General features: G+C 44.0%; 1 protein-coding gene across 5 annotated transcripts in view; it reads right to left on the reverse strand.

Moving 5' to 3' along the window:
• Nucleotides 1–25,478, reverse strand: part of COL22A1 (collagen type XXII alpha 1 chain) — a 263,481-nt gene that overhangs the window by 223,181 nt on the left and 14,822 nt on the right. For 4 of the 5 annotated variants that reach the window (XM_049819483.1, XM_049819493.1, XM_049819453.1 and 1 more), the window contains exon 1: nt 12,367–12,760. The exons of the other annotated variant lie outside the window; for it this stretch is intronic. The gene's annotated coding sequence lies outside the window, so the exon portion shown is untranslated. Of the gene's footprint in view, nt 1–12,366; nt 12,761–25,478 lie in introns of those variants that run through there. 5 annotated transcript variants of the gene reach the window in all.

The following is a 25,478-nucleotide window of genomic DNA, read 5'->3' on the forward strand; positions in this document are numbered from 1 at the left end:
CCAGAAAGCATTAAACCTAAGGGGAGGATTGCATTAATTTTCCTATCTCTATTTCCCATTCTGTTCAGACATTATTTAAACCATATCCCAAAGAACTGATTTTTACTGTCTAAGATAGCATCTGTGTGAACAAGGTCAGAGACCTTTCCCCAAACTCAGGTGATACAATAGAAGAACCTGGAGAAAGACACCTGTGTTTCAAATATAGTTGGATATAAAGCAATCCCTGAGTAATCCCTGAGTTCCCACCCATCCCAAAAATCTACTTACATTCATCACCAACTTTTCTCTCTAAAAGTTTGGGACTTGGGATCCCACAGCCTATGGCATACAAGCAGGCACTGAAAGAGAGATGCATGCCAGCATTTTTATACATAGTCACCAAAGGAAGCAACTTGCGTTTTCAAGTGCATCTCAAAACTTTCACTTCAGTGGAATCATTGAAGGAAGATTTAAGTGTTCATTCTTCTTCAAGCAGCAGCCTATTTTTTTTTTTTTTTTTTAATTAAGACATGGCTACCCTATTTCTCCTTTCTTCTGGAAAATCATAGCACAATCTTTTGAAAATTTGCCCCAGTTCCTAGTACCTCACAACCCCCTTTTGCAAATTTTAGCTTTTACTTCCTATTCAATTTTTCTGGTACATACCAAAGCGATTTTATACTCCAAGGGGCTGAAATTGATAGTCTTTTGCGATTCAGTTTGAATTCTCCAGAAAGGCCAGAAGCTTGTCCTTTGTGATAAACCATGAGCTGAAAAGGACCATCTCCGGTAAAACACAAGATTGCACAGCTCCTAGGACCAAAGGACAGTGCTGCTTCAACGTGCATCCTTTAAAAGCATAAATCAAGCCCAATAATCATTCAGATGCCTAGGAAGAAGACTCTGCTCTTGACAGCAGGCAACACACTTGAAACAGCAGCAATACCAAAGGCATGAACGGGTAATACCTGACTCTCCCTAAAACCCAGTAAGACAACAGGGATTTGTGAGACCTAGTGTAAAACCTACCAGAACCTCCCGGTCCCTCGTCTACTGCTCAGGATTCTGGATGCTGCCCTTGGCACTGTCACAGCCCCCAAGCAACATAAGAAGCTACCGAGCCGGAGTTTTTCAGGAAAAAAAGGGCAGTTAGTCAATGAATAAACAACACAGGGGGATGGTGGGACAAATAGGGGTAGGTTGGACAAATGCATTCCCCGAATCTTCTTCTAGCCTGCTTAAGTCTCCTGAAGCCTAACTGCGTGTATCTTCACCTCAGATCTTGTTTCAGTGACAGTCCCTGTTACAGCACTTTGGGGAATTTTGACAGGGGAACAGTTCAAAGGCAAGCTCTGCCCTGAAGAGTTACCCACGGTTCACCCATGGTAGCTCCTCCAAGTTTCTCTATCCTGAGCGAGCCTTTTGAAGTCCTGAAATAAAATGCTCCCTCATCTGATCTTCGAGATGCCACCTTGCCTCAAGTTTTCCATCCGGATCCATCTCCCAGGAAGTCTCTGTTACGAACAGAGTTAGAAACAGGTCCTGGAGGGATGAGAAGAGGGTTATAACCAGGGTCTTCACCTGTCACCTGGTCTTTAAAATGCCAATTTGTCACACAGCGGGCTTGGACACTGAAGGATTTGGGTTGCGTAAGGTTACTGTGACAGCTCAGTCCAGCAGCCCAAGCCTTGCACCCAAAGGAAAGCCCTCCTCTCCCACGTTATGTCTGCTGGGACAGGAGCAAAGGGTGCCCTGCTTACCAGATGTGAACCCTGTGCCAAAAGAGTTTACAATCTAAAAGAGAGGATTTCACAAATCCTGTGAGTACACAGCCATAAAGGATTCAAAGGGGATTAATAGACTCCTCACCCTCTCCATTCTTAAGGAGAGCATTTAAGGAGAAAAACTCTCCTATCGGCTTTGCTGCCAACCAACACAGCATCATGTCACAGAACAGAGAAGGGATTAGCGCTTATCATCTGATCAGGCAAACAAGTTAGCTAAACAAGAAGAGCTGGTAATGAGGCAGAAAAGCTGTATGCACAATGGCGTGGATCCTCCCACCTAGGCATGGATCAGGAGTATTCATAATACTGTTACTTAATTGAGAGGCTTCATAGATAAAGGCCAATTTTTGCAGGCAGCGTAGGACTGACAATGGAAAAATCCATGCTCTGTGGAGCCTCTTAATGACAAATCAGAATTAATAAACATTATCCCATTTATAACAGGAATAAGTGAAATGATCATTTACATAAGTGTTTCACAGAGAATTGTCACCATGTTCCGGCAATTATTTTTGCTGGCTGGTTTCAACGCAAGAGAAACTCTGTTCTCATGTCAGTATTGTCTTAAATTGGCTACAGAGGGCAACTAAATGAACCCAAAGGCTAGTATTCCCCAAAGCCAATGTAATCCCTTCTCCTGCGTGGGCCCTAGTGGAGAGAGGGAAGAGCTTATTTAAGATAATGTGCAGTCCAACAGCCTAATACTTCCTTTATCATCTATACATGACGGAGCACTTAGCTACATGACTTCACTGTCACACCGCATATCTCCTGAAAGATCCTAAATCTGATGCCTGGGATAAAAATTGTCACATCACCCTGCTACAGCTATTCCAGGTCCTCCTGCTCACCTAAATTACTCTGATAGTTTTAATCAATACAAAACTTTTCTGCAGTTGAGTTTTCTGCATTGAGAGGTGCCACTGCATGTTGCTCGACAGCCATGGTCCCCCCCCAGCCTGCCTGTGGGGAATGCAGTCCTGCTAGTTAACTCTGCCGAGCGACACGCTGAGGCCCTATTGAAATTACAGGGATTAATCTGACCAAGTACAGAGATTTACAGTGTAGTTGTCTATATCCCAGTAAACCACCTACCAGTCCTTTATAATCCACGGAGAGGAACAGACACTGCTAGGGAGTAATACACTTCAAACAGGTCAGATGAATCATCCTGGAAAACCTTCTACTTGTCTTCAGCACCTCTAAAGGGAGCGAGGGATGTCTGGCTGAGCTGGAGAGTCCCCAACAGACATCTACAACTAGGTGAGGTGACCCGTCGTGACACCTTGGGCTGAAAGGGCCCATCTCCAGACATAGTGGACCTCTCTGCTTGAGGCGGACAGACCCAAGAAAGGTTAAACACCACACAAACGAGTGGCACAGCCACTGCCCAGGGGCTATGCCCCTCCATGCCATGTGCCATGGTAACTATTTAACGGAATTCAGCCCATAATATGATGAATCTTCAAGACGTTAATGAGGAGAAGGACAAAGGCATACAGCTAAGGAAAAGAAGTGACACTGGTTAACGCAGAATCGTTCTTGCTTCTTTATGGTGGGGGTTTTGTGGTTTAGGTTTTTACCTCCTGAATCCTGCAAACCTACAAAGCTGCCAACCCTCAGCAATTCCTCCAACTCGGGGGACGGACTCCCCAAAAATCAGTGTACCTGCCAGCTCCCTCTGTGGCTTCCTCAGCTGGCTGGGACCTGCTTTACGGGTTTTTACCTTCAAAAATACTCTCTGGGAGAGAGACTGGGAGCAAAAACATAGACATGGAAATGAGGAGAAATTGAAGTAAGAGTAAATATTTCTAAGCTGTTTATCATACAAGTGGAATCTGGCATAAGGGTACTTCATGATTTATCTGTTTTGCTGGGTGCTGTTATCAGTCTTAGCTCAGAAACTGCTGAAGGAAAGGAGATTTCTCTTTATATACAGCTCGATTGGATGGTGTCCTGGAAAGCAGCATTTCTCTGACTTCCCTGTATCACCACATCTAAAATTAGCAACTTAATTTTATAGCCCACTCATAACTGCCACAGCCTTCCCAGGGTCATGGCCCGTAGTCTGGGAACAGCTGCTAAGGGAAGTGAAAAGGATGCTAAGGGAAGAAAATATGACAATAGAGATATCTACTGAAAAGGGAAAAAAAGTTGAAGAAGGCAATAAAAAAAGACAGAACAGTGAATTAAAAAGAAGAAGAAGAAAGTACTCAGAAATGCACAAATAACTTGAGTGAAAAAAGAACAGAAAATGCACTCAGTAATAAACCCAAGAGATGGCAAAGAAAGAAGCTAAAATAAGCCCTCTCGTAAACTGTTTTAATTTCAGGAATCAATCATAAAAGTACTTACCCGTATAATTAAGAAAAGCCTCCAGAAAACATAAAAACCACTCTTCGAAATACTCTAGAGGTGGTACCATAATTAAACAGCAAAGCAGGACGGGAAATTGCTTTGAAACAACTCAAGCACAAGGTGGCTTACGAAATGTCAGACTTGAACAAAGGTTGTCAACCCATCTGTTAGGAATGAGCAATTCACTCCTGCCCAGCCTCCCAGAGTGGTTGAACTGTTTCATTACCTATGCTAAAGTATTGCCCGCTCTGAAAGGAATGATTTTTTTATTTATTTTTTTTTCCTGCTGCAGGAACATGAAGTCACTGGCCATTGTAGAACTACATCATCAGGTCCCACATTCAGACCGAGAGCATCCTGGGCTCTGATGGAGCAGATCGTATAAATGAGGCAGATTTGAGCTTTGCCAGTGCTCACGCAGGACCAGATGAATTTCAGGTGCTAGAGAAGAGCTGTGCCTTGCTGCCTCTTAGCAGTACTGAATTAATTTCCCAGTCAGGAATTAAAACTACTGTCCCTGACCACCCTGTCTAGATCTAGCCAATGGAGTTTGTTGAAGATTTTCTGGTATATTTTGCAAAGATCAGCACTGCGCACCCTTCTCTTATCAAGTACTATAATGGACTGAAAACCATGCATTCCTTTACATTCCTACCTTATAGTTTCATTAGGGTATTTCATTTACTGTAGAGAAAAACTGTGTCCTACCACTGAAATGGATAAAGGGTCGCAGGGATGCCCAGTACAAGAAGTGCTTTGAAATGGGTACCAGCTGTTGTTTCATTCCTAAGAACTGCAGACGTAATCAAGACAGTCCATGCAGATTATTTGTAGCCTTTATCTGCTGATGAAATTGGAATTACTGAAGTTCTGTCATACAAGCGGTAATTGGTTTTATACTAAATGTGGAGCCAACAGAAATCCCCCTGGTATCTCCAGCTCTAAACTTTCCAGCTCAAAGAAAATATTTGCAATTGATATGCAGAATAATTGTTCTTATGACAATCAATATGAACCTGGTTTCTCTGGAAAGAAATACCTGGATGCTGCCAACAGGCACATAATTCAACATGTTTAAGCAAACAGCACTGCAAAAATTGCACTTGGGTAATAAGCAGTCAAACCTCAACCAAATGTTGGCTAAGCTTCGATCAAAGAGCATGAGTCCAAAAATATTTAAAACTGTCAATGGTTTAAACTTCCCCTCAAATATGATGTGAAATATGGCGGGTTTAGCATCTCTTATTAAAATCGCTGAAGAATCAATATTTGGGACATAACAATAATCAAATCAAGTTGCTTAAACCGAACTCAAGGGATCCTTCTATTTTGCAAAGAATCAAAGATTAATTTCTAAGGAACTGAATCAATGTAAAGTAAATAGATTCTGATAAGCTGGGGAAGGATAGCTTACATCTACTGCATAGTAGATAAGCTCTGCGATAGCAGTACTCCCTGAGCAAAGGAAATCTAGACAACTGCATAATCAGGACTGACAGCACTTGCAAAGTATGACCCATAACTCAATTTCATTCATTCCTAATGAATTGTCAAGGCTAACATAGCTTGGAGAAGCTTTGTGACATGTAACCAGGTCAGCTCCAGGTTTTGCACTTTTTGGCCACCTCTGCACCCCCGTCCACCTGGTGCGGGATTTGGGACTCTTCAAGGGGCTTTCAGGATGGGCTGCATCGCTATTTCTGTAGCACAAGGGTTTGCAAGCAAGTGCCAGGGCTCATGGGCACCTGCCCTCTCTTTATTGCTAAATTTCCTCCCTACCAGGGAAGAAATGGGAAGCTTTTAAAGAGTATTCATACTGTTTTATGGGAAGAAGCCTTTTAAAGTCAAAATACTTCCAGAAATCTCAGGCTCTTATTTGTCACTGTACACAAAGATACCAGGTATTTGCCATGAAAACCTCAATATAATAGAGAATGGCAACTCAGCCTGCTTTCATTCTCTCAAGCAAAGACACTCTTTTTTTTCTTTTGAGGTTGTTTCTAGCAGCACAACGAAATAAAAGCTATCTCACTACTTGCATCACCTGTGATGTGAAATTAATTTTCCACTAACCAGCAGGAAGTGACATATCTGTTGTATATCAATAATGTTTATTATAGAGGTGGGTTGTTTCTTTTTTTCCCCTCTCCAGATTAAATCTCTAATCTATACCACAAGTCCTGTGCAGGTGATATACCCACCAACTACCCAGCTACTGCCAATTCTGAAACAGTTTTCTCAAGGCAAGGATAATGTGCACATACTTCTTCCTTGCTAGGTGAAGCATCAGCTATTTAATCTTCATCGACCTTTTAGTGATGCTGAAAAATAAATATTATCAGCCCCCTTCCACCCTCATATTCAGGCTAGGAATGAATAAGCAACTTTTCCCTCAACCAGAACTGTCAATCCTGTTTTGCAGATCACATTCACGTGACAAAATATTTCAGCCTAAGCAGTGGAACTGGACCTGAAGAGTAGAGTGGGGAGAAAAAATCAGTGCACATTCCCCACCATGCCCTCGGCCAAGCTCCACTGCTGGGGATATCAGACTGGGGTCTGTAATTGCTGGTCACAGCCCCCACGGCAGCCAGCAGCAGCAAATGCAAAGGAGATCATATAGAGGAAAAGTCCTGTGATGGAAAACAAGGGTTGTAGGGTTTTCAGCGTTGTATTACCATCTCTGAATAGACGACCATGCCATTTTTGTTCACATTTCTGAATAACTGGAGTACAGACACACACTGCAAGAGTCATGGAAGCGGGCTGGAAGCTCTGTAAAGTAACTTCATGCACTTGTCTCGGACATAAACGGGACCTGCCTGCCCCATTCTGCAGCTTCCTTACTCTTCACAGCTTCAGAGCCACGCCAGGTTAAATCTGGGTTCCCAGGGTCTCATTCCTCCACATAAAACAGCTTTGTCCAGACTTTTTCACTAGTGACATGCTCCAGGGTGGAAAGGGAGAAAGATATTAGAGGACAAGTCATTCCATACTTCCCAAAAATTGGATCCAGCTAGTCTCTCCTTGCAACTCAAATTCTGGAAATGTTGCCAATCATTAGAGTATATACTACTCAATTAACAAGAAATCAGAATGCTTTGCACTAATAAAAACCACCACCTTTTTTTTTTTTTTTTTTTTTAAATTTTAGGATCGCAAGGTCACAACTGATTTAAGATCTTCTAAAATTACCTCTCATTCACAGGTGGAAGAACTGACTGTGCACAGATTCAGTGACTTGCTAAAGGCTGTGCAGCGCATCTGCCAGAGCAACATCCTCTGTCCCCAGCCCCTGACTACAGTCCAGTGGCCTTTTTAGCTGTAATGTTAAGGCAAAAATCCTTAATTTCATCTGCAATTTACCAACCCTTTATGTCATTTATAAATCAAGATCATTAGGACTAACACCTCCTCTCCCCTGAAAAACACCCAAAAACCTAGCAGTGTTTTTTAAACAAAATTTGAAATGGAAAACTATATAATAAAAGTTATAGTTTATTACCTCAGAAGATCTCAGACTTGCTTGCCAAGGAGAATGTAAGTCTGAGCGTGGCTTGAACAGATCACTTCAAGGCTTAAGATATGCAAGTCTCCCAAAAGCACACTGGGAGATCCTTGCAGAAGCTCCTCTCCCTGCAAAATACATGCCTCTGCTTGGCTCCGCTAGCTGTGCTGGGACAGAGTCATCTCAGCCGAGCTTTGCTTGTGCCAACTTCCGAAGCCTGATGTGACTTCCATTGAAGGGGATCACAAAAACTTCAGCAGCAACTGGAACAAGCCATTAGGAAAACACCAAGTAAAATGAAGTATATGATGGAGGAAATCAAGAGGGAGCTTTTGTCCAAATACGATAGTTTCTACTATGTTAATTTTCCTGCTCTTTTCCTGTTCTGCCTACATTTGCTACAACAATTTCAAAATATGTTCCAAATTCCTCAGTTACAGTTTAATGATTTCTGTAGATGCCACCTCCCCCTTTCCCCATTCCCAAAACTTGAGCTCTCACGCTCCAAAACATCTTTGTAACAGTCGGTAGCGCCTAATACAAAGTAAGCGCTACCCAATAAGGATCCAATATTCCAGTCTTTAGACTCATTTGGCCAAAGAAAGACCTGCAGGAATGGCTCCTAAGAGCTAGTTGTAAAGGTAGAAATGCACTGCCACATCTTCCTCGCTAGGGAAAACGGAGTTGGAAGGGCTGGAAGGGGGTATTTCAGTGTGATGGGAGACAATACATAATTGAAGTTTATCGAGGAAAGATTGGGGAATTTGGCATTGCCTGCAAAGCCGAAATAGGCCAGTATCACCTGTGTTATTCAGGTATGGTGGTACAGACAAGATGTTGATATAATGCAGGGTTTCTTTCTTAAAGGCTTTGCTCCTCATTATAAGAAAAGGAAAGAGTTTAAGAATGGTTTTTAAAAGGGAGGAATTGCAATCATCCAGCAGTGATTAATCAAAACAGGTTTTAGAAGAAAGTGTTGCAGTATGACAAATTGAAATACCCTTTGAAGCCAAGATAATTACCGAGCAAATCTCAGAAACGTATTTTAGCAAGGAACTTATCACATGCTGGAAACAAAAGCGTTCTTTTATTCCTATTATTTTCAGTATCATAATCTCCAGAATCAACAGCTAGCTCCAGCACGTAGCAAAGTTGTTTGCCCTAAAACTGTATGAAATGTCAGCAGAAGTAAGAAAAGACTTATGTGTATGTATAGGTGCTACAGGCACGCTCACCCACACATTGTCTGGGTCTCTGAGCTCACAAGAAGCTTCCCACAGACCACAGAAACAAACTAATTCTTCCACCTAATTCTTCCCCTGTTAGGTCCCCATTGGGGACCTTGTTCTTCCACCATGCTAACCTGAGTCATGCTCATGAGTCATACTGATACTTCCCCCACAATAAGTCTTCCATCAGATGTACTATTCCAAGCCAAAGCCTCTTCTCATTCGTGGCAATGGTCTTACTCAAATTTGAGAGACAATCACTCAAATTAGAGAGAATACTATTTGCACTGATAAAACAAGCAAGATTTGGCCCCAAACTGATCCCAGGAGAGAGTGGCACCATCATCTGCTGTTCTGGAAGTCAGAAGACCTGGCTTCTTCCCTTGGCTTTGCAGTGGGTTGAGGACTGCCCTTGTGCAAGTTACTTGGAATAATTCTGCCCCAAACCAGACGACATTCATCAGTTGGAAGGCTGCCCAGTGCTAAGTTCAGAATGGGACTCTTAACTCCTCCGAGCCTCAGTTTCCCCAGAAAGGATCCCAAAAAAAGCACATTGCTTCTGATTAGAAGCAACAGCAACACAACACACTTACTGAAGGTACACCGTGAATCTGCAATACATACTCAGAACTTTCTTTTGTAGTAATATTCCATAAACACTTCACTGATGTTAATTCTAATATATATCTTCACGTATTTGATATGTCTTACTGGAAGTTACTTCAGAGCAGCGTCCCAGCTGTGGACAAAGAGCATGGTCTTTGTATATTCAGAATAGCGGCATCACGCTGGGAAATACGCATGACAGTAGAAGGATTGAAACTTCAGTAAAAACTACTAAATGCTTACTCTTTAAAAAAAAAAAAAAGCCACGGACCTTTTGAAGTAGCATAAACCTTGCAATCGCCTGCCTAACCTGTTTGAGAAAGTCCCCCTACTATTTTATCGATTAGTATTTATTCTGCAGTATTTATACAAACTCCCCCGAATCAGATGTCTAAACAGGCATTTGTAAGAGAAAAAGAGGAAATTCAGGCACGTCGCTATAGTAATCCTGGGTGGAAATTAAGCACGCCAGTTACATAGATAGATTTTGCAGGTGCATCTTCCTGAGAATGATTCCATTAGTGTCCACACTGCGCAGATGGGCTGTGTTATTTTAAGGTCTTAATCAAAATACGTGCAAACAGGCACAGCACCGCATGCATACTAATGCCCGTGAAGTGTCAGCTGTGAAGCAGGCAGAACACTTTTTTAAGAACACTAGCTGCGTAAAAATACAGAAGTGAAGGAATGGCTGAATTAGGCAGCTGAGAGGAAGACTTTGAGGCTATAGCTGGAAAGGGAGGCACAGCACGTTTGTAACAAATACGAGCTGAAGAACGCATCGTCCTGGTAACGCTGCGGAGTATTCCCGCATACTAATAGAAACTGAAGTGTCACCCGGATGGAATACAGGAAGGGGTTAGGTCACCAAAATCCCAAGGTATACTTGATTAGGAGAACCAACCCTAAAACCGGTAATTATAACGTAATCGTGACATCTATAACCTCCCGCTGGCTCTGAACTTTTTCAAGGGCTTTCCCCAGTGAGGTCGTTACCCGTTCCTCAGCCTCTGCTTTAGCACCTGCAGCGGAGGCACTTGGCCCCCACTGATCACAACTCGAGGGCCCAACCAGACCCGGCTCCAGAGGACGGACTCCCCCAGTCTGAAAACTTTGTGGACAGAAGACAAAACTAAGCAAACCCAGCTTAGGACTACTGTTCCCACAGATCCTTCAGGGTTTGCTTTTCCAAAGGCACGTCTGCCTCCCCGCGCAAGGGAAGAAGCGCCCAAAGCGAAGGCCGTGCTGGCAGCCGCAGCGCGGCGGGGTTCAGCTCGCACCCCCCCGAAAGTCCCCTTACCTGCCGGAAACCAGCACGGCCCGCAGCGGGCACTGCCGCCCGCCCGACGTGCGCGTCGCGCAGCTCTCGGCCCCGGCGGGGACGGCTGGCGGCCGACGGGCGCGCAGGACCGCCCGCACGGACACACGGACGGGCGCGACGGACGGACGGACGGACGCGGAGCGCGCGCGCAACCCACCCGCCGCCGACGGCCCGCGCGCGCACACGCGCCCCCCCCCCCCCCTCTCCCCCCCCGGGGACCCGCGGGGGACAGAGCGGGGGGGGGGGGGGGGGAGGGGGCGAGAAGGGAGGGAGGAGGGAGAAAAGAGGGAGAGAGGAGGAAGTGAGGAGGAAGAGAAAAGGAAGAGAAGAGGAAGAGAGGAGGAAGAGAGGAGGAAGAGAGGAGGGAGAGAGGAGGGAGAGAGGAGGGAGAGAAGAGGAAGAGAGGAGGGAGACAGGAGGGAGAGAGGAGGAAGAGAGAAGGAAGAGAAGAGGAAGAGAGGAGGGAGACAGGAGGAAGAGAGGAGGAAGAGAAGAGGAAGAGAGGAGGGAGACAGGAGGGAAACAGGAGAAGAGAAGGAGAAGAGAAGGAGAAGAGAAGGAGAAGAGAAGGAAGAAGGAAGGGAAGAAAAGGAAGGAAGAAAAGAAGGAAGGAAGGAAGGAAGGAAGGGAAAGAAGAAGGAAGGAAAAGAAGGAAAAGGAAGATGGAAAAGAAAGAAGGGAAAGAAGGAAAGAAAAAATGTAAAAAGGAAAGGAAAGAAAGAATGAGAGAAAGAAAAAAGGAAAGGAGAGAGAGAAGGAGAGAGAGAAAGAAAGGAAGAAGGAGAGGAAGAAAGAAAAGGAGGCAAGAGAAAGAAAGACGAAAGAAAGAAAGAAAGAAAGCGAGAACGAACGAGAGAACGAGGATGGGAGGGAGGGAGGGGGCCCGGCCGGCCGGCGGGGAGGGCAGGGCCGGGCGGCAGCGGGACCTGGCGGCGGCGGCGGCGGCGGCGGGCGGGCGGCGGAGCCGGCCCGAGGCGGGTGCCGAGGCGGGAGAGGGGCCGGGCCGGGCCGGCCGCGGGGTTTAAGGAGCGAGGGGAGGGGAAGGGAAGGAAAGGGAAGGGAAGGGAAGGGGCTGGGCGGGGAGGGGAGGGCTGCCGGCCCCGCCGCCGGCCGGGCGCAGGGGGGTGGCCCGGCGCTGGGGCGGTGTGGAGAGACGGGGCTGGGAGGCGGCGGGGGCTGAGGAGGGGGGCTGAGGGGCGCGGGGAATGGGGGAGAAGTTTGAGGGAAGGAGTCCGGGGGTGCCCACCCCAGGGGCGTGCGGGGCCACCTGACCCCCCAGCCCTGCAAGAGGAGGGGCAGAGCCGTGTGTCCCCCCGGCCGGAGGGTGTCCCCAGGCGGGGTGGGGAGGCAGCGAACGCCCTTTCTAGTTCAGCGAACAGGTGGCCTCCGCTTTTACCTCCTCCCTGAGCTCGGCGTCTAAATAAAAAGCCCTCGGCCGGGATATTTTCGCTTGAATTTCACCTCTGACTTGCGTGCTGGAGCCACCGGTCCTTCACCCCTCCTCCAGACACGTCCCTCCGCCAGTCCCTCACCCCTCCGTCTCTACCGCCGCCACGCATCAGGGTTGCAAGTTACAGACCGTAGCTTCTCCCCCTTAGGAAGCATTTCGATAGCTGTGCCCCGCTTTGCGTCGGGGATGGATGTCCACCGGAGTGGGCTGTGAGGCTCACAAAGTCGCCCGGTCGGTCCCAAACTGCTGGTCTCACATGGGAGCCAAAGGACATACGAGGGATGTCATCAGTGCCCAGCATTTCCATGTACTTAATTAGGCTGGCTGTAAATGCAGTTGCATCTAGAGCAGGTCTGCGAGCCAGGATCTGGACCAGGTTTACGGAGATGTTCCTGCGTTTGCTGAAATTTCCAGCGCAGGATCGAGGCCTTAGGTGTCAGCAGGGTTGAGGCTGCTCAGCTCCACGAACGTCAATACAGCTTTGGTGGGAGATGAGAGGCTTGTTTGGTCTGGTCTGGCTGCTGCATGGTATCAACAGATACAGAAACTGATTTCTGTTGTGTTACAGCTCACCCTCAAGCTGAAGGAGTACTGCGGATACGTCTCCACAAAGCTTTCAGCTTTCCAAAGAAAAATCGTCAACGAAACTCAGTTTGCCATATTTCAAAATTTATTGGGGAACGTGTATTCACTATATATATATGTGCGTGTGTGTGTATAATTTCAATTTTTAAAATTGAATTCCAATGGTTTGGGAAAAAATATCATTGAGCATAATAATTTTTACAATATTTTAAAAATAAAATAAATAAATCTTTAGAAGAAATGATTTTAGGGTTATCGTAGCAGTTACCGGCAGGTGGGAGACTGAACTGAACTAGATGCTGTTTTTTCATTTGGCCTCTCTCACCAGGTGCCTACGTCTGACAAGTGCTCGCTGTACACTAACACCCAGGATGAAGGTCCCGCTGCCCCCTGCAGTCAGGATCTGTGGGGCTTTGCCTCGAATTGCTGTGGGAAAGAAGCAGAGTTACACAGGGCGCATTATATGGTCCTCACAAAATAACCCGACGTGCTCCAGGGCCTTCAGGGCGCTTGGTGGATGTCATGGAAGTCAGTGGGCCACTAGGTACGTCTAAGGGGTTTTTCCCTGCATAATACTTCCAGGAAAATAAAGCTTCCCTTTACACCAGGCTATTCATACAGCTAAAAACTTTTGACAAACACAGAGTGGAGTCACTTCGGTTTATTTTGGGTACCAAAGCCCGTGGTGCACACAGCTGAAAAGTGCTTAAATGGAGAGGGTTTCTGTCCTGTAAGATGGTTGGGGCAGCAGGTCTCTAGTGCTTTCTGTAAACCCTCTTGCCAGTGACAGATGTTTTCACTAACCACGGTCTCCTCCCTGCTACTGGGAATGAGACAAGGTGTAATAACGTTATTCTTTGCATGTTTTTAAGACCAATTCACAACCACCCTGTGCATTTGTAAGAGACCTGTTTCATCTATCTGTTCCTCCCTTCCTTGGGCAGAACAAATTCCTTATCTTCCGTGTGGGTATAGAAAGACTTTGCTAATGAAGAAGGATCATCACCTTTGCCGTTCCCTTTCAGGTTCCCTGCAGGGATCATTACCTTTATACAATTGAGAGCCTGGTTCAGCAAAGCACTTACGTACATATTTACCCAATTAGGACTTCAAGTTAGTGTTCATAGTGTGGCTGTTTAAAATTTCTTTGCAGGATTGCATTTTAGGCACAGGTTATTAGAAAAACTGGTCAGAGATTTTTTTTTTTTTTTTTTTTTTTTCCCCCCAGAAAGAAAACATCTGTAAGAGAGTGCAGGAAGGTGAGAGATTTCTTGAGGACCCACAACCTGCTTGACCTCTGCCCAGCTTCTGGAGCAGTTGCAGGGTTTATTCACAGCTCTACCATCAGAATCAGCCTTTCATTAGTTTACAAAAAATAGATGCAGTATCTAATTCTGCATATGCATCTACAACCCTGAAAAGGAACATCTATCTCAGACTGTTCCCACTCCAGCATTCACAAACTGCATCAAAAGAAACAGGAGGACAGGCAGTTGCTCAACTCTAGACCAAATTAGCAAACCAAAATTTTTCCCATAATTGAGTGCTTCAGTATCTATGCTGACTTTCTGCATACCTTTTTCTTCAGGCAGCTTTATTTTTCAACCCAATATTTGATTAAATATAATCTTTACCTAATGTCAAAATGTTGCGTTTAGGGGATGCTGGTGGTTTTCTCCCTAATTCACCTTCCCAAGAATTTGGTGACACTAACAGAAAAGGGATCTTTTCACCAACACATTAGCTTGATCAGCAGTAAGAGATTAAACCAAGCGGTGTATTGAAGAGGAGTGTTGCATACAGTGAAGAAACCCTAATATCCTCACTCTGTCTTTAACAGTGGCCTAATATATATTTATATTTTGCAGCAGTTAGTCTTTCAGCTACTGCATATAATAATCGTCTGTGAACATACTTCAAGCAAGCTCCATTGTTATAGTTGTTGCTTCTCTTTACATTATACCAAGGTGATTAACAGAAAGGAAATCATTCCTCTTTGCAGATATTTTGCCTCCAGTGATCCGCAGAGAAACAAAAACTGTTTTAAGAATATGTAGGTGGTAATTCAGGATGCTGTCTTATTAGGATTTCTACTGGAAACGGCACTGAACCAGCAGCTCAGAGAGCTATGACAACCATCAATGCGTGGATACATAACTCGGTTTCCCCACATTTGCAGTTCCTTCTGTTCTGATTGTGAGCTTTTGATTTCCATTTTCACCCTGGGGTTAGGAATATAAGAGGTGGCTATACCATGTCAGGAAGAAGGTCTGTGTGGCCTGATATCTTATCCTCAGGAATGGATGCCTCAGCAGGTGTGTAAGAAAACAGTAATCATTCCACAATGCTTCCCCAGAATAGCTTCTCAGTCTGTGATTGTGGTGCGGGGATTTCCTCACAAAGACATAGTGTGTGGCTCGAACAACTCACAGTCCTTTCTTCTGCAGTAAATTTGACTAGCCACATTTGAATTCATATAAATATTACTTCCAAATGTTTTGTGGCAACGTGTTCCGCAATAGTTGACTCCCAGGAATTATGCAGTCTGCAAATCACAGTGCCTCCACTGCCTGTAACTGCTAGTTTGATCACAGATATAACCATATCACCGCAACCAGCAACCAGTTTTTTCTTCAGTAACTTTGCTGCAATTGTGCAGTGCTTTTTCTTCTGACTGGTTAATGGTGTCTCAGGGGTCTGACAGGTTTCTTTTACAAATTTCCTGAAAATTCTGGTGCTGGCAAGGCTCAGATCAGTAGCTGTGTGTTGGCAACTCATAAATTCCTAGGAAACTAGGAATTACATCACTGGGGAATACTTCTGTGCCTTTTATATTTTTATACATATTCTTTTGTACACATTATGTGATATAGTCCCAAATGGCTTACATTTCAAGGCATGAAACAGATTCAAATGGTCTCTCTTAAAAAAAGTCTATCTAGCATAGAAATGGGGTTTTTTTTCTTTCCTGCAGTGTAGAATTTTCTATGCCAAATCCTGTTAAAAGCAATGAAAGAAAAATACTAAATTCTGCAGTAGAATATACGTGCTGTCCTGTGTTGCATTATGCATTGTGTGCTCTGTCACGTTATTGTGCTGTATGTCATGGTTTAGTTTGTTATAGGTTTTATATGATACATGTATCATGACAGTATGCTATTTTGGTCTTCTTTGTTATTATCTTACTTTGTTGTTTTTAGTGAGTTGCACGATTTGTAATTCCCAGATCCTGACTCATAAATAATTTCTGTTTGATGAGCATTGCATGCAGCACTTCATCCAGTACTGAAAGTTACAAAGTCATGAATTATGGAATCCTCACAGTTTAGTGAAAAGACTCATAAAGTAAATCTAACAACAAATAAAATTTCTATTAATCCTACAGTACTTTTTGGAAAAAAAACTTAAAGACTGAAGAGAAATGGCAACAAAAATGGAAAAAACCCCCACCACCATCATGAGCAAAGACTTTCAACATTTGCTGCTTGGTCTTTAGAAAGATCATTCTTTAGTTGAGTACTTGAGCCATATATAATTAATTCCTGTATTGATAACCCCAGCTACATCTAAATCCCATTTAATCAAAAACAGTTGTAAGAACAATGATGATTCACACAAATAATTATTCTTGTTATATTCTAAGTATTTCTTATTTCCTGACTTACCTAAGGATAGACTCATACTGCTCCATCTCTCTAATGCATAGTCTTTATGTTTATCCATCCCCACAGTCACCCACTTCTGAGTCTTTGTTCACAAATCACCTTTATAAAGATGTAACCTTTAATTTGGTGAGCTAGGAGATACCGTACCTAAACCATATCACAAGTGCAATATTTAATAAGACCCCCTTTGTCTTCTCTGTGTAATTCAGGATGGAAAATCCTATGCTAGAGAAAAGGAGAAAACTTTCTTTATGATGGCCCAACCTTTTAAAACTCATTTTTGTAAAACATAACTGCTTTAAGCAGGTCATTGGGTTGACATATGAGCAGGATGCATAGTGGAACAAAGTTCTGTATATATAATAAATGTGATTAATCACATGGCTTCCACCACAATAGTCTGCAAAAGCAATGCAAAAGCCAAACATGATTTAGTTCTAGTTAGTTATATAAATATCAAACAGGGCCAAGTATCATATCATTTACATAGGTCTGATTTAATTATTGCAAATTAAGACTACTGGTAGATTTACTAGCTTCTGTAAATCAGATAGCTGATCATAGGTGACAGTACAGTTCTATAATTAAATGCCGTTTCTTTTCTCCAGCTATAGGTGATAAACTTCTGTGGTGTTGAGTTTGGAGCAAGATAATAAATCACATCACACTTGAAATCAGGACACTTTTAATAATATTGATACAGTGGAAGGGGTTCTTCTGAATATGTCTATGACTCAGTGGCTCAAGTAGTCAATGAATTGCAAAATGGAGCTTGCCTGATGGACTAGTATTGAACAGTTTTCTTCCTCTTTATTGAACAACATTTCAAGGATTTGCGTGGAGTGCACTTGAACTTCATATTTCCTTGTAATATGGTAAATCAACATCAATGCCTCTTTACTGGAATTTCAGTGGAGCCAGGCAAAGTGGACACAGCTTTGGCTGCTGAAAATAAAACCTAAATGCAGTATCTCCATCTCTGTTAAGATAGTGAGACCTCTCTCTTCCCCTCTTCCACTTACATCTCAGTATCCTTACAATCAGGAAAGAATCTGGAATTCCCCAGTCCTAATTGATTTACAAACCCTGCTGCTCACTGAACTCCAAGGTTTCACATATGCCCAGAGAATAACTCTATGCTAAATATCACCACTACATTACTGTGCGTAGTTCACCTTTAAACATGACCAAAGGGAGGGTTTTTTCAGTCTCTTCTTGAGAATGTAATGCAGATTGAGTGAAAAGGTATGTGCTATACACCATCTTTCTAGGTAATCTTACTTTTGCGTATATTCTCTATTTCTTTAATATTGCATTGAAATCAGACTTTGAATAGAGATAAATATAACAGGAACAGGAATTAAAGAATTGTAGAATCGTTTAGGTTGGAAAAGACTTTTAAGACCAAGTCCAATCATTAACCTAACACTGCCAAGTCCACCACTAAACCATGTCCCTAAGCACCATGTCTACACGTCTTTTAAATACCTCCAGAGATGGTCACTCAACCACTTCCCTTGGCAGCCTGTTCCAATGCTTGACAACCCTTTTGGGGAAGAAATTTTTCCGAATATCCAATCGAAACTTCCCCTGGTCCAACTTGAGTCCGTTTCCTCTCACCCCATCACTTGTTACCTGGGAAAAGAGACCCAGAAGAAGAAAACAAAAGATATGATTGTGATTCTAGAGTTAAGGGTACCAATGTAGATACAAAATATTACAATCCATATTTTGAATGAGACAATTAACCAGCTTGTTGCCCTTGTGGTCACTCATGACCTTGTAACAATGCCTAGAGGAAAAGAAATTTTTCTGATATCATAGTCAGCACTATGACCCTTATTTGTGCTGAAATATCTTTTACAAGCAGTTGATCTGAAATGGTTTGTTCTCTAGTTTGTGCTGGTTGATATATCCTGCAACAGCTCCACATCAGTAAAGCTTGTTCATGTCCTGAGCATCTTTACTTAATTCTAGAACCACGCTGGAGAATTTACAACTGAACTTACCAGCAGTGTGAAAGCAGTAAATTAGATGTAAGAGATTGTGCATGTCATACACAAAGGAAATACGTGAGGGTGAGTGATACGGTGGGTGTAAAACCTTTCACAATACACATTTGAGATGAGGCTATTACTCATATACAAAGGAGCTGGGCATCCTAAGCAAGTGCTAATCATATATTTCCTTTTTGCACTATATTAGCCTGTTGTCAGGTATGTTAAATGGTTGGAGGCTGATGTTGTTAGTCCTATCAACCGTAGATTCCCATGCTTACACCATCCAAGTGTCCTCCTCTGAAGCCATTTTAAAAGCCCAGAAATATTTCTATAACATTTTTCTCCATATATTTTCAATGCAAAATAACATTCTCAATGCAGAAGTAACTTTCCAATGTGAATAATTTCGTATCTTGGTACATTCTGGGTCTATAAGTCATATTTTGTATCCCATTGGGAGGCAAAAATCTCATTTTAACCAAAGATAAAGTCAAATTTCTTCTCCTATGACTTCCAGAAAACAAAGTTCTGTAAATTTTTATATACAGAAGACAAAAATAATGACACAGACTGAATATGGCTTATTCATGGCCTCAAGACAAGACAAACATGGAAGGAAACTTTTAAGGTATAAGTTTGAGATGAAGATGATATTCTCATATAAGGTAACTTATTTTATATGGTAACTGCCTAATGTTTTTTCTAGGTTTGAATTATTACAATTAGTCTGGGAAGAAAGGTTAGAGGGTATTGAGCTGGTGAAGTGGTCAAAGGGAAATCATATATGAATTTATTACATGGATATCCATAACTCATGTATAGTATATTTACTAGACAGAACCTTTTTTTTTTCTTTCCATTAGACTTCAAAATACAGAGAAAAATCAGTGTCAGCAATGACAACAACAAATACACCCAGCTGGTAGTATATTTACAGACTCAGCAAGGTGGTGAAAAAAAGACTATGAATATAAAATACATTTTTCAATTCAAGAGTTGATTGTATTTCTTTTTGGTCCTCCTAAAGAAATATTAACACACTAGGTGACATATCATTTGAGAAGAGGCATGAAGAAAAAAAAAAAAAAGGAGGTGTTTTGAGAGAGGAGAGGACTAAAGACACGGTTTGTCCTGTCAGACAGGTGGGATGAGTTGAGGTGAAAGTGGGGAGGAGAGTAACTTTGAAGATTATTCTGTGCTTATAATACAGCACACAGCTACATGATCCATACTGTATTGCCAGATGCAAGGGGCTGCAAGTTTGGTCTTCAGACATAATGTAAAATATGAGCAGATGGAACATTTGGGAGAAGAAAGAATTGTGAGATTTCTGAAGGAACATTAAAGAAGCTTGAATTTCATGGAGTACGCTATCAGGCAGATTAGGGCAGGATGACAGGGTGATTTAGTAGAGTGGCAAGGCAGAAGAATGATCTTGCTGGTTGTGTTTTGAAGACTGTGGGATAACCTATGTGTTTTAGAAATTACGAGAACATAAGAAGAGTTCTAATGAGTCAGACCAAAGTTGCACTTAGCCCCTGATCTTAACTCCACTAATAGCCAATGAGACATGCCTAGAAAAAAACAGGGCAAATCTACAGTGAAACTTTCCCAGAATAATCTTCCTTGTTCCAGTAATTTGTATTTTAGTTTCTTGCCAGATGACAGGGTGGTATCTAACAGCTTTCAGTGGATTCTCCCTCATGAAATATACACCTGCTTCTTGAACCCATGCAAACTTATCGTGCACAAAGTTCCAACACTTTACCACATTGTGCAAACAACCAACTCCTTCTATGTATTTAGCATCTACTCATTTTATTTGATGATCCTTAGTATTTTTATTGGACTAGAGTGCAATCATTCCTTGTTCAACCTCTCCGTATCATCCATCATTTAATAAGCCTCTATCATACTCCTCTTCAGTCTTCTTTTCTTGCAGGATGAACTGTAGCTCATTTGCTTGATCTTCATAGGAAAATCTCAAGCATCTAACTATCCCTGCCAGTCTTCTCTGTACCCTTTCAAATTCCAGTTTATGCATATTAAGATGGGGAATTGTTTGGGAAGCAACAAGGGCCAGAGTCAGTAGTCATGATTTGCTCATACCAGGATTTACATGGTGACTTAATGCTTATTGATTTGCTCTCTATTCTTTTCCTCATAACTGCAACCTGCTCTTTTCTTTGATGGCTATTGAGTGTTTCATAGGCCTACCTAATATAATCCCAAGACCTTGTTCTAACAATTGGGTCAAAACTTATCACTCTGTGTATACATTTGGGATTGGTTTCACATGAGCACCATTTTATACTTATCTATAACGAAATTAATCTGATGTTTTATTTCCCAGTTCTTCAGGGTCATGAAGTCTTTCTGTCACTGTGTGCAGTTTGTTTATGCCTCTTCTAACATTAATGATGTAACATTATTAGAGAGTTGTGTCTCCTTGTTATTCAGCTCTCTTTCTAGGACAAGATCTCACACCCACCCCTGTGAGACTCCATGGGTGACTTCTGACCACTGTGAAGCTGTGCATTGTGCTACACACTGTAGGAAGCTGTAAGTAAGGTAAAAGGCTGCCACTTGCAGTAGAGGGGGAGCCTGAAAGACGGGCAGCAGTTTCCAACTTTCACTGACCAAGTGTAGTTGCTTTCTGGGAAAGTGGCATATATTTGAAACAGAATCTGCTTGTCAAATTCCTGATGTCATTCACTGTTCAGGAAAAGCTTTGCATCTTCCCAAAATCACTAAAGATCTTCTCCCTGAAATACAGGCTGAAAAATCAGAAGTGCTGTTCGAACCAAAATACCAGTTTAGCAAGTGAATTATGAGGTCTTGCTCCTTTGGCTGGTCTGATAAGCTGTACTACATGAACTTTTACTTCTCCCTCAGTAACAGGGAGGCATCATAGAATCATAGAATCATTTAGATTGGAAAAGACCTTTAAGATTATAGAGTCCAACCGTTAACTTAACACTGCCAAGTCCACCACTAAACCATGTCCCTAAGTGCCATATATACACATCTTTTAAATACCTCCAGAGATGGTCACTCAACCACTTCCCTGGGAAGCTTGTTACAATGCTTGGTAGTCCTTTCAGTAAAGAATTTTTTCCTAATATCCAATTGAAACTTGCCCTGGTGCAACTTGAGTCTGCTTCCTCTCGTCCTGCCAATTGCTACTTCGGAAAAGAGACCAACTACACCCTCCTTTCAGGTAGTTGTAGAGAGTGATAAGGTCTCCACTCAAACTCCTTTTCTCCAGATGAAACAACCCCTCAGCCGCTCCTTATCAGACTTGTGCTCCAGGCCCCTCACCAACTTGGTTGCCCTTCTCTGGACACGCTCCAGCACCTCCATGTCTTTCCTGTAGTGAGGGGCCCAAAACTGAACACAGGACTCGAGGTGCGGCCTCACCAGTGCCGAGTACAGGGGGAGAACCACCTCCCTGCTCCTGCTGGCCACGCTATTTCTGATACAGGCCAGGATGCTGTCGGTCTTCTTGGCCACCTGGGCACACTGCTGGCTCATATTCAGCAGGCTGTCCACCAACACCCCCAGGTCCTTTTTTTCCACCAGGCAGCTTTCCAGCCACTCTCCCCAAGCCTGTAGCTTTGCATGGGGTTGTTGTGACCCAAGTGTAGGACACAACACTTAGCCTAGTTTGCCTCAGCCCATCAATCCAGCCTGTCCAGATCCCTCTGCAGAGCCTTCTTACCCTCAAGCAGATCAACACTCCCATCCAGCTTGGTGTCATTTGCAAACTTACTAAGGGTACGCTTGATGCCCTTATCCAGATCATTGATAAAGATATTAAACAGAACTGGCCCCAATACTGAGCCCTGGGGAACACCACTTGTGACCCACTGCCAACTAGATGTAACCCCATTCACCACAACTCTTTGGGCCCAGCCATCCAGCCAGTTTTTTACTCAGCAAAGAGTACGCCTGTCCAAGCTATGAGCAGCTAGTTTCTCCAGAAGAATGCTGTGGGAAATGGTGTCAAAGGTTTTACTAAAGTCCAGATAAACAACATCCACAGCCTTTCCCTCATCCACTAAGCAGATCACCTTGTCAGAGAAGGAGATCAGGTGAGTCAAGCAGGACCTGCCTTTCATAAACCCATGCTGACTGGGCCTGATCACCTGGTTGTCCTATACGTGCCATGTGATAGCACTCAAGATGCTCTGCTCCATAGCCTTCCCTGGCACCAAGATCAGACTGACAGGTCTGTAGTTCCCTGGATCCTCCTTCCAGCCCTTCTTGCAGCTGGGCATCACATTTGCTATCTTCTAGTCAACCGGGACCTCCCTGGTTAGCCAGGACTGCTGATACATGATTGAAAGTGGCTTGCTAAGAACTTCTGCCCGTTTCCTCAGTACCCTTGGGTGGATCCCATCTAGCCCCATAGACTTGTGTATGTCTAAATGGAGTAGCAGGTCACTAACCATTTCCCCTTGGATTATGGGGGCTTCATTCTGCTCCCTGTCTCTGCCTTCCAGCTCAGGGGTCTGGGTACCCAGAGAACAACTGGTTTTACTATTAAAGACTGAGGCAAAGAAGGCATTAAGTACCTCAGCCTTTTCCTCATCCTTTGCCACTATGTTTCGCCCCGCATCCAATGAAGGATGGAGATTCTCCTTAGCCCTCCTTTTCTTGCTAATGTATTTATAGAAACAGTTTTTATTGTCTTTTACGGCAGTAGCCAGATTAAGTTCTAGTTGGGCTATGCCCCTTCTAATATTCTCCCTTCATAACCTCACAACATTCTTGTAGTCTTCCTGAGTTGCCTACCCTTTCTTCCAGAGATCATAAATTCTCTTTTTTTCCTTTCCCTGAGTTCCAGCCAAAGCTCTCTGTCCAGCCAGGCCAGTCTTCTTCCCCGTCAGCTCGTCTTTCAGCACACAGGGATGGCCTGCTCCTGCACCTTTAAGATTGTCTTCTTGAAGAATGTCCAGCCTTCCTGGACTCCTTTGCCCTTCAGGACTGCCTCCCAGGGGACTCTGTCTACCAGCCACCAAAAAAGGCCAAAGTCTGCCCTCCAGAAGTCCAAGGTAGCAGTTCTGTATCCCCCCTCTTTACTTCTCTGAGAATCAAAAACTCTATCATTTCATGATCACTGTGCCCAAGACAGCCTTCAACGATCACATCTCCTACAACTCCTTCTCTGTTCACAAAAAAGAGGTCCAGTGGGCATCTTCCCTAGTTGGCTCACTCACCAGCTATGTCAGGAAGCTACCTTCCACACACTCCAGGAACCTCCTAGGCTGTTTCCTCTCTGCTGTATTGTATTACCAGCAGATATCTGGGAAGTTGAAGCCCCCCATGAGAATAAGGGCTAGTGATCATGAGACTTCTCCCAGCTGCTAACAGGATACTTCATCTGTCTCTTCATCCTGGTTGGGTGGTCTGTAACAGACTCCCATCATGGTATCTGCCTTGTTGGCCTTTCCGCTGATTCTTGCCCATGAACACTCAACCCTTTCATCACCATCGTCAAGCTCTAGACAGTCAAAACCCTCCCTAACATACAGGGCTACCCCACCACCTCTCCTTCCTTGCTTATCCCTTCTGAAGAGTTTATAGCCATCCATTGCAGCACTCCAGTTGTGAGAGACTATATTTCTATGATGGCAACTATATCATAGTTTTCCAGCTGCACAGTGGCTTCCAGCTCCTCCTGTTTGTTGCCCATGCTGCATGCATTGGTGTAGATGCACTTCAGTTGGGCTATTGACCCTGCCACCTTTATTGAGGGAGAAGCCCTAATTCTAATGTGATTGTTCTCAGGCACTTCCATGGTTTCTAACACATCAAGAACCCTAGTGTCTTTGCTGCTGTGTAGATCTCCATCCCTTACCTCCACTGGCATGGTTAAGGTGCTGTGCACGTTAGTACAGGCACATTTCAAATGTGGTCCAGTGTATTCAGCACATCGTGGAGCGACTGAAGGTCCTCGCTAGCACACCATCCCTCAAACATTCACATGCCGCCCCCAGCCATATCTCCAGCAAGCCTGGTTTTATCCCTTTCCCCCTTCAGATCTAGTTTAAAGTTCTTTCAGTGAGCTCTGCTAACTTCTGTGCAAAGGTCCTTTTCTGTCTTTGAGATAGGTGTACCCGATCTGTTTCTAGCAGGCCTGGTGTCATGTAGACCAACCTGTGATCAAAAACCCCAAAATTCTACTGGTGACACCAGTCATGGAGCCAGGTATTGATCTGCTGGGTCTTCCTGTTTCTTCCCTCATCTGGAAGGATAAAGGAGTACACTGCTTGTGCTCCTGGCCCTTAACCAGTTATGCCAAGGCCCTGAAGACTCTCTTGATTGCCCTTGGACTTTTTATTGCAACTTCATCACTGCCTACGTGAAAAAGCAATAATGGATAATAATCCGAGGGCTGTACCAGGGTAGGATGCTTTCTCATCACATCTTTAACCCAGGCCCCAGGGAAGCAGCAGCCTTCCATAAGAAGTGGGTCCAGTCAGCATCTTGAGCCTTCTGTTCCCCACAGAAGAGAGTCTCATATGGCAATGACCTGTCTTTTTTTCTTCATGGAGGTGGTTTTGATGCAGGGCATAGGCTGACTTAACCTTGGTTACACGTCCAACCTGGATGGACCATTGTCCTCATCATTGGTTCCACTTGCAGAGCCTCCTACCTATTGTGCAAGGGCACCTGGGAAAGTGGGGGAGTCATGGAGGAGATGTGCCTGCTGAGGCAGGCAGGAACTTGTCACCACCTTCTGCCGGGTGGGGAGAGGACAGGGAATCCTCCACACCTTGCGTCCTGTCTGCCCGACAGGTCTGTCCCAGGGAAGGCAGGGTGCAGTTCCCGTAGTCCGTCTCCCTCCCAGACTCCCTGGCACTCCTCACCCTACTCCCCCCCTCCCCGAGCTCTGTCACTCAGCGGAGGAGTTCCTCTCCCTGGGCACACCCCCCGCAGGTGTGCTCACTGCTGTCGTCCTGTACTGGTGTAAGAGCAGGG

Source organism: Accipiter gentilis, chromosome 2, assembly GCF_929443795.1.
Source record: "Accipiter gentilis chromosome 2, bAccGen1.1, whole genome shotgun sequence".
In the NCBI taxonomy this organism is placed as follows: Eukaryota; Metazoa; Chordata; class Aves; order Accipitriformes; family Accipitridae; genus Astur; species Astur gentilis.